Below are 10000 nucleotides of genomic sequence, written 5' to 3'. Positions count from 1 at the left end.
CGCCTTTTGCTCAATCGTTTCCCCATTTATAATTAATTTTAAAAATCGGGTTACTCAGTTCTGGTTTACCAGTTCCCTCTTCGGACTTAGTTTTTGGTTAATCATTTCCGGTTCACCAGTTCCCGTTTTGGACTTAGTCTCTGCGGGCCGTTTCTCACCTTTTGGTTCATCAGTTCCCCTCTTTTAATAATTTTTTGGCTGCTTTCGTTTGATCATTTCCCTGCCTTCTGGGTAACTTTTCCCCCTTAGGACTTCATCGCCGCACATAATTTTCGACTTCTGGTTGATCATTTCACCCCTTTTAATCATTTTTGCAACTTTTGGTTAACCATTTCCCCCAGCTTCTGGTTAACCATTTCCCCTTTGGGACTTAGTCTCTGAGCATTCTTTTGGGATTCTGGTTAACCATTTGCCAATTTTTAAAAAATGTTGCCACTTTTGTTTAATGCTTTCCGGTCAACCTTTGCCTCTTTCAGACTTCACCGCGGCACATTGCTTCAGCCTCCTGGTTAATCATTTCACCCCTTTTAATCATTTTTGCAACTTTTGGTTAACCATTTCCCCCAGCTTCTGGTTAACCATTTCCCCTTTGGGACTTAGTCTCTGAGCATTCTTTTGGGATTCTGGTTAATCATTTGCCAATTTTTAAAAAATGTTGCCGCTTTTGTTTAATGCTTTCTGGTCAACCTTTCCCTCTTTCAGACTTCACCGCGGCACATTGCTTTAGCCTCCTGGTTAATCATTTCACCCCTTTTAATCATTTTTGCAACTTTTGGTTAACCATTTCCCCCAGCTTCTGGTTAACCATTTCCCCTTTGGGACTTAGTCTCTGAGCATTCTTTTGGGATTCTGGTTAATCATTTGCCAATTTTTAAAAAATGTTGCCGCTTTTGTTTAATGCTTTCTGGTCAACCTTTCCCAATTTCAGACTTCACCGCGGCACATTGCTTTAGCCTCCTGATTAATCATTTCACCCCTTTTAATCATTTTTGCAACTTTTGGTTAACCATTTCCCCCAGCTTCTGGTTAACCATTTCCCCTTTGGGACTCGGTCTCTGAGCATTCTTTTGGGATTCTGGTTAATCATTTGCCAATTTTTAAAAAATGTTGCCGCTTTTGTTTAATGCTTTCTGGTCAACCTTTCCCTCTTTCAGACTTCACCGCGGCACATTGCTTTAGCCTCCTGGTTAATCATTTCACCCCTTTTAATCATTTTTGCAACTTTTGGTTAACCATTTCCCCCAGCTTCTGGTTAACCATTTCCCCTTTGGGACTTAGTCTCTGAGCATTCTTTTGGGATTCTGGTTAACCATTTGCCAATTTTTTTAAAATGTTGCCACTTTTGTTTAATGCTTTCTGGTCAACCTTTCCCTCTTTCAGACTTCACCGCGGCACATTGCTTCAGCCTCCTGGTTAATCATTTCACCCCTTTTAATCATTTTTGCAACTTTTGGTTAACCATTTCCCCCAGCTTCTGGTTAACCATTTCCCCTTTGGGACTTAGTCTCTGAGCATTCTTTTGGGATTCTGGTTAATCATTTGCCACTTTTTTAAAAATGTTGCCGCTTTTGTTTAATGCTTTCCCTGCTTTGTGGTCAAACTTTTCCCCTTTAGGACTTCATCGCCGCACATTATTTTCGACTTCTGGTTAATCATTTCACCCCTTTTAATCATTTTTGCAACTTTTGGTTAACCATTTCCCCCAGCTTCTGGTTAACCATTTCCCCTATGGGACTTAGTCTCTGAGCATTCTTTTGGGATTCTGGTTAATCATTTGCCAATTTTTAAAAAATGTTGCCGCTTTTGTTTAATGCTTTCTGGTCAACCTTTCCCTCTTTCAGACTTCACCGCGGCACATTGCTTTAGCCTCCTGGTTAATCATTTCACCCCTTTTAATCATTTTTGCAACTTTTGGTTAACCATTTCCCCCAGCTTCTGGTTAACCATTTCCCCTTTGGGACTTAGTCTCTGAGCATTCTTTTGGGATTCTGGTTAATCATTTGCCACTTTTTAAAAAATGTTGCCGCTTTTGTTTAATCGTTTCCCTGCTATGTGGTCAACCTTTTCCCCTTTCAGACTTCATCGCCGCGCATTGTTGTCGACTTCTGGTTAATCATTTTTCCCCTTTAAATCTTTTTTTGCCACTTTCGGTTAACCATTTCACCCAGCTTCTGGTTAACCATTTGCCCCATTATACTGAATTTTTCCGCTTTGGTTTAATCATTTCCCTGCTTTCTTGTCAACCTTTTCCCCTTTTGGACTTCGCCGCCGCACTTTGCTTTTGCCTTCTGGTTAAACATTTCTCCCCTTTTAATCCTTTTTCCCACTTTTGGTTCACCAGTTCACCCAGCTTCTGGTTAACCATTTCCCCTTTGGGACTTAAGTCTCTGAGCATTCTTTTGGGATTCTGGTTAACCATTTGCCACTTTTTAAAAAATGTTGCCGCTTTTGTTTAATGCTTTCCCTGCTTTCTGGTCAACCTTTTCCCCTTACGACTTCGCCGCCGCACTTTGCTTTCGCCTTCTGGTTAATCATTTCACCCCTTTTAATCCTTTTTCCCACTTTGGGTTAGACAGTTCACCCAGCTACTGGTTAACCATTTGCCCCTTTGGGACTTAAGTCTCTGAGCATTATTTTGGGATTCTGGTTCACCATTTGTCCCTTTTTTAAAAATGTTGCTGCTTTTGTTTAATGCTTTCCCTGCTTTGCGGTCCACCTTTCCCTCTTTCCGACTTCATCGCCGCACCTTGTTTACGACATCTGGTTAAACATTTCTCCCCTTTTAATCCTTTTTCCCACTTTGGGTTAAGCAGTTCACCCTGCTTCTGTTTAACCATTTGCCCCTTTTTTACTGAATTTTTCCGCTTTGGTTTAATCATTTCCCTGCTTTCTTGTCAAACTTTTCCCCTTTTGGACTTCGCCGCCGCACTTTGCTTTCACCTTCTGGTTAAACATTTCTCCCCTTTTAATCCTTTTTCCCACTTTTGGTTAAACAGTTCACCCAGCTTCTGGTTAACCATTTGCCCCTTTGGGACTTAAGTCTCTGAGCATTCTTTTGTGATTCTGGTTCACCATTTGTCCCTTTTTAAAAGATATTGCTGCTTCTGTTTAATCCTTTCCCTGCTTTGCGGTCAACCTTTTCCTCTTTCAGACTTCATCGCCGCGCATTGTTTTCGACATCTGGTTCAACATTTCTCCCCTTTTAATCCTCTTTCCCACTTTTGGTTAAGCAGTTCACCCAACTTCTGGTTAACCATTTGCCCCTTTTTACTGAATTTTTCTGCTTTTGTTTAATCATTTCCCTGCTTTCTGGTCAACCTTTTCCCCTTTAGGACTTCGCCGCCGCACTTTGCTTTCGCCTTCTGGTTAATCATTTCACAACATTTTAATCCTTTTTCCCACTTTTGGTTAAACAGTTCACCCAGCTTCTGGTTAACCATTTGCCCCTTTGGGACTTAAGTCTCTGAGCATTCTTTTGGGATTCTGGTTCACCATTTGTCCCTTTTTAAAAGATATTGCTGCTTCTGTTTAATCCTTTCCCTGCTTTGCGGTCAACCTTTTCCTCTTTCAGACTTCATCGCCGCGCATTGTTTTCGACATCTGGTTCAACATTTCTCCCCTTTTAATCCTCTTTCCCGCTTTTGGTTAAGCAGTTCACCCTGCTTCTGGTTAACCATTTGCCCCTTTTTACTGAATTTTTCCGCTTTGGTTTAATCATTTCCCTGCTTTCTTGTCAAACTTTTCCCCTTTTGGACTTCGCCGCCGCACTTTGCTTTCGCCTTCTGGTTAATCATTTCACAACATTTTAATCCTTTTTCCCACTTTTGGTTAAACAGTTCACCCAGCTTCTGGTTAACCATTTGCCCCTTTGGGACTTAAGTCTCTGAGCATTCTTTTGTGATTCTGGTTCACCATTTGTCCCTTTTTAAAAGATATTGCTGCTTTTGTTTAATCCTTTCCCTGCTTTGCGGTCAACCTTTTCCTCTTTCAGACTTCATCGCCGCGCATTGTTTTCGACATCTGGTTCAACATTTCTCCCCTTTTAATCCTCTTTCCCACTTTTGGTTAAGCAGTTCACCCAACTTCTGGTTAACCATTTGCCCCTTTTTACTGAATTTTTCTGCTTTTGTTTAATCATTTCCCTGCTTTATGGTCAACCTTTTCCCCTTTAGGACTTCGACGCGGCACATTGCTTTCGCCTTCTGGTTAATCATTTCACCCCTTTTAATCCTTTTTCCCACTTTTGGTTAAACAGTTCACCCAGCTTCTGGTTAACCATTTGCCCTTTGGTACTTAAGTCTCTGAGCATTCTTTTGGGATTCTGGTAAACCATTTGTCCCTTTTTTTAAAATGCTGCTGCTTTTGTTTAATGCTTTCCCTGCTTTGCGGTCAACCTTTTCCTCTTTCAGACTTCATCGCCGCGCATTGTTTTCGACATCTGGTTCAACATTTCTCCCCTTTTAATCCTCTTTCCCACTTTTGGTTAAGCAGTTCACCCAACTTCTGGTTCACCACTTGCCCCTTTTTACTGAATTTTTCTGCTTTTGTTTAATCATTTCCCTGCTTTCTGGTCAACCTTTTCCCCTTTAGGACTTCGACGCGGCACATTGCTTTCGCCTTCTGGTTCATCATTTCACCCCTTTTAATCCTCTTTCCCACTTTTGGTTAAGCAGTTCACCCAACTTCTGGTTCACCACTTGCCCCTTTTTACTGAATTTTTCTGCTTTTGTTTAATCATTTCCCTGCATTCCGGTCAACCTTTCCCTCTTTCAGACTTAATCGCCGCACATTGTTGTCGACTTCTGGTTGATCAGTTCACCCCTTTTTTATCCTTTTTCCCACTTTGGGTTAAGCAGTTCACCCAGCTTCTGGTTAACCATTTGCCCCTTTGGGACTTAAGTCTCTGAGCATTCTTTTGGGATTCTGGTAAACCATTTGTCCCTTTTTAAAAAATGCTGCTGCTTTTGTTTAATGCTTGCCCTGCTTTGCGGTCGATCATTTCACCCCTTTTAATCCATTTTTGCCACTTTGGGTTAAACAGTTCACACAACTTCTGGTTCACCATTTCACATTTCGGAACTTTTATTCCCACCATTACTTTGGGCTTCTGGTTCATCATTTCACGCTGTTTTACAAATCTTTGCCGCTTCACTTTTAATCCACAAACCGGGGCTCGCTTTCGGGTGGGGGGGGGGGGGGGGGGGTAGCGGGTTTGGGCCGGGCACTCCACATCCCGGTGTGCGACCGGGTTCGTTCTGGTACCGCTCGGTGCCCCTCGTCCTGCTCTTGCCGCGGAAGCAAACCAGACGACCGTCGGTCTCACGCCCGAGGGGAGAGGAGGCGGAAAGCGGTTTGCAGCCTTTCGCTGTACCTCCGGCGGGCAGCGCCGCACCTCCGAGTGCTCGGTACCGTTCGCTGCGCCTCGTCCGGCCGCACGCAGCGAGCCAAACCCGGAGGAAATCGGCCTGTGCCTTCTCGAGATATGGGCCTCCGGGTGGGACGGACAAACCGGGGCCCCGAGCTCGCTTTCGGCGGCCCGGCACTCGACTTCCCGGTGTCCGAACGTGATCCTTCCGGTACCCTTCGGTGCCCCTTGCCCGACTCTAGCTCCCGTGCTGAAGCGGAGTCGGTCGGCCTGACGGCCTGCCGAGTTAACCAGCGGAAAGCGGTGCGCAGCCTTTCGCTTGCAGCTCCGGCGGGCAGCGCCGCACCTCCGGCTGCTCAGTGCCGTCCGCTGCTCCCCTTCCGGCTGCACGCAGCGAACCATACCCGGAGGAAATCGGCCTCGGCCTTCCGGAGATATGGGCCTGCGAGTGGGACCAATAAATCGGTGCACATTTCCGGCTCGGTTTCCGGCCTCGGCACTATCAGTTCACGCCGTCCGACCGACGTCGTTCTGGCACGGTTCCGTTGCTCCTTGATCCGGTCCAGCCACGGTAATCAGCCGAAGATGGTGGGGGGGACACATTGCCCGCCGAGTTAGCCGGAGGAGATCGGCCTCGGACTTCCTCAGATATCAGCCTCCGGGTGGGACAGACAAACCGGGGACCCGAGCACGCTTTCGGCGGCCCGCTGGTCGACTTCCCGGTGTGCGACCGGGTTCGTTCCGGTACCGTTCGCTGCCCCTCGTCCTGCTCTAGCCGCGGAAACAAACCCGACGACCGTCGGTCTCACGCCCGCGGAGGGAGGTGGCGGAAAGTGGTTTGCAGCCTTTCGCTGTACCTCCGGCGGGCAGCGCCCGACCTCCGAGTGCTCGGTACCGTCCGCTGCGCCTGGTCCTGCCGCACACAACGAGCCATACCCGGTGGAAATCGGCCTGTGCCTTCCAGAGATATGGGCCTCCGGGTGGGACGGACAAACCGGGGCCCCGTGCTCGCTTTCGGCGGCCCGCTAGTCGACTTCCCGGTGTGCGACCGGGTTCCTTCCGGTACCGTTCGCTGCCCCTCGTCCTGCTCTAGCCGCGGAAACAAACCCGACGACCGTCGGTCTCACGCCCGCGGAGGGAGGCGGCGGAAAGTGGTTTGCAGCCATTCGCTGTACCTCCGGCGGGCAGCGCCCGACCTCCGAGTGCTCGGTACCGTCCGCTGTGCCTGGTCCGGCCGCACACAACGAGCCATACCCGGTGGAAATCGGCCTGTGCCTTCCGGAGATATGGGCCTCCGGGTGGGACGGACAAACCGGGGCCCCGAGCGGTGGCACCCTGCTCGCTTTCAGCGGCCCGGCACTCGACTTCCCGGTGTGCGAACGTCATCCTTCCGGTACTCAACCGTGCCCCTTGCCCCACTCTAGCTCCGGCGGTAAAGCGAAGTCGGTCGGTCTCACGGACGCCGAGTTAGCAGGCGGAAAGCGGTGCGCAGCCTTTCGCTGTCACTCCGGCGGGCTGCACCGCATCTCCGAGTGCTCGGTACCGTACGCTGCGCCGCCTCCTGCCGCACGCAACGAGCCATACCCGGAGGAAATCGGCCTCGGCGTTCCGGAGTTATCCGCCTCCGAGTGGGCCTGACCAAGCGGGGTGAACTGGAAATCATTAACCAACGTACTTCCAGGTTTTCACCCGCAGAGGGCAGCACTCTATTCTCCGTTTTAAATTGGGCCGACCCGGCTCCGTTTCGAGACCCGGCACTCGACTTCCCGGTGTGCGAACGTGATCGTTCCGGTACCCAACCGTGCCTCTTGCCCCACTCTAGCTCCGGCGGTAAAGCGAAGTCGGTCGGTCTCACGGACGCCGAGTTAGCAGGCGGAAAGCGGTGCGCAGCCTTTCGCTGTCACTCCGGCGGGCAGCATCGCACCTCCCAGTGCTCGGTACCGTACGCTGCGCCGCCTCCTGCCGCACGCAACGAGCCATACCCGGAGGAAATCGGCCTCGGCCTTCCTGAGATATCAGCCTCCGAGTGGGCCCGACGAGTCGGTGGCACCCTGCTCGCTTTCAGCGGCCCGGCACTCGACTTCCCGGTATGCGAACGTGATCGTTCCGGTACCCAAACGTGCCCCTTGCCCCACTCTAGCTCCGGCGCTAAAGCGGAGTCGGTCGGTCTCACGGACGCCGAGTTACCAGGCGGAAAGCGGTGCGCAGCCTTTCGCTGTCACTCCGGCGGGCAGCATCGCACCTCCGAGTGCTCGGTACCGTACGCTGCGCCTCCTCCTGCCGCACGCAACAAGCCATACCCGGAGGAAATCGGCCTCGGCCTTCCTGAGATATCAGCCTCCGAGTTGGCCCGACGAGTCGGTGGCACCCTGCTCGCTTTCAGCGGCCCGGCACTCGACTTCCCGGTATGCGAACGTGATCGTTCCGGTACCCTTCGGTGCCCCTTGCCCCACTCTAGCTCCGGTGCTAAAGCGGAGTCGGTCGGTCTCACGGACGCCGAGTTAGCAGGCGGAAAGCGGTGCGCAGCCTTTCGCTGTCACTCCGGCGGGCAGCACCGCACCTCCGAGTGCTCGGTACCGTACGCTGCGCCTCCTCCTGCCGCACGCAACGAGCCATACCCGGAGGAAATCGGCCTCGGCGTTCCGGAGTTATCCGCCTCCGAGTGGGCCTGACCAAGCGGGGTGAACTGGAAATCATTAACCAACGTACTTCCAGGTTTTCACCCGCAGAGGGCAGCACTCTCTTCTCCGTTTTAAACTGGGCCGACCCGGCTCCGTTTCGAGACCCGGCACTCGACTTCCCGGTGTGCGACCGGGTTCGTTCCGGTACCGTTCGCTGCCCCTCGTCCTGCTCGAGCCGCGGAACCAAACCCGATGACCGTCGGTCTCACGCCCGCGGAGGGAGGCGGCGGAAAGTGGTTTGCAGCCTTTCGCTGTACCTCCGGCGGGCAGCGCCGGACCTCCGAGTGCTCGGTACCGTCCGCTGCGCCTGGTCCGGCCGCATACAACGAGCCATACCCGGAGGAAATCGGCCTGTGCCTTCCGGAGATATGGGCCTCCGGGTGGGACGGACAAACCGGGGCCCCGAGCGGTGGCACCCTGCTCGCTTTCAGCGGCCCGGCACTCGACTTCACGGTGTGCGAACGTGATCGTTCCGGTACCCAACGGTGCCCCTTGCCCCACTCTAGCTCCGGCGGTAAAGCGGAGTCGGTCGGTCTCACAGACGCCGAGTTACCAGGCGGAAAGCGGTGCGCAGCCTTTCGCTGTCACTCCGGCGGGCAGCACCGCACCTCCGAGTGCTCGGTACCGTACGCTGCGCCTCCTCCTGCCGCACGCAACGAGCCATACCCGGAGGAAATCGGCCTCGGCGTTCCGGAGTTATCCGCCTCCGAGTGGGCCTGACCAAGCGGGGTGAACTGGAAATCATTAACCAACGTACTTCCAGGTTTTCACCCGCAGAGGGCAGCACTCTATTCTCCGTTTTAAATTGGGCCGACCCGGCTCCGTTTCGAGACCCGGCACTCGACTTCCCGGTGTGCGAACGTGATCGTTCCAGTACCCAACGGTGCCCCTTGCCCCACTCTAGCTCCGGCGGTAAAGCGGAGTCGGTCGGTCTCACAGACGCCGAGTTACCAGGCGGAAAGTGGTTTGCAGCCTTTCGCTGTACCTCCGGCGGGCAGCGCCCGACCTCCGAGTGCTCGGTACCGTCCGCTGCGCCTGGTCCGGCCGCACACAACGAGCCATACCCGGTGGAAATCGGCCTGTGCCTTCCGGAGATATGGGCCTCCGGGTGGGACGGACAAACCGGGGCCCCGAGCGGTGGCACCCTGCTCGCTTTCAGCGGCCCGGCACTCGACTTCCCGGTATGCGAACGTGATCGTTCCGGTACCCAAACGTGCCCCTTGCCCCACTCTAGCTCCGGCGCTAAAGCGGAGTCGGTCGGTCTCACGGACGCCGAGTTACCAGGCGGAAAGCGGTGCGCAGCCTTTCGCTGTCACTCCGGCGGGCAGCACCGCACCTCCGAGTGCTCGGTACCGTACGCTGCGCCTCCCCCTGCCGCACGCAACGAGCCATACCCGGAGGAAATCGGCCTCGGCCTTCCTCAGATATCAGCCTCCAAACGGGCGTCACAAATCAGGGCACATGGTCAGCTGCAAAGCAGCGTCATTACAACCTCTCACTGCACCCCACACGACATTCCGCTTGCCTGCCTGCCGCTGCCTACTCTCACCAGCGAAACAAAGTCAGGATAACACCCCAATGCAAGCAGCTCCCTTCCGGCCAACCAACCCACACCAATCCCCTTGCCTGCCTCCCACAAATTCCACCAGCGAGGCAAAGTCAAAATCAACCCACAATAAACGCACTCCACAACGGCCATCGACCGCTATACACCCCCTTGGGCGACTATTAAGCCCGAGAACACTAACTGTAACCAACCGCAGTGAAAAGTTGAAGTGGCAACTCATTAACCAAATTTACATTTGGCAACTCATTAACCAACTGCATCGGTGACAACTCATTGACTGACAGGTTGATGAGTTCTCCAGGGCCCCACATGCCTCCTGCCGAATTAAAAGCTCACCCTCCCGGGCACTACCCCACAATCACCCCCCTTGGGCGACTATTAAGCCCG

This window comes from Heptranchias perlo, unplaced genomic scaffold, assembly GCF_035084215.1.
Source record: "Heptranchias perlo isolate sHepPer1 unplaced genomic scaffold, sHepPer1.hap1 HAP1_SCAFFOLD_811, whole genome shotgun sequence".
NCBI lineage: Eukaryota > Metazoa > Chordata > Chondrichthyes > Hexanchiformes > Hexanchidae > Heptranchias > Heptranchias perlo.
The sequence above is the reverse complement of the archived record's forward strand: the minus strand, read 5'-3'. Positions refer to the sequence as shown.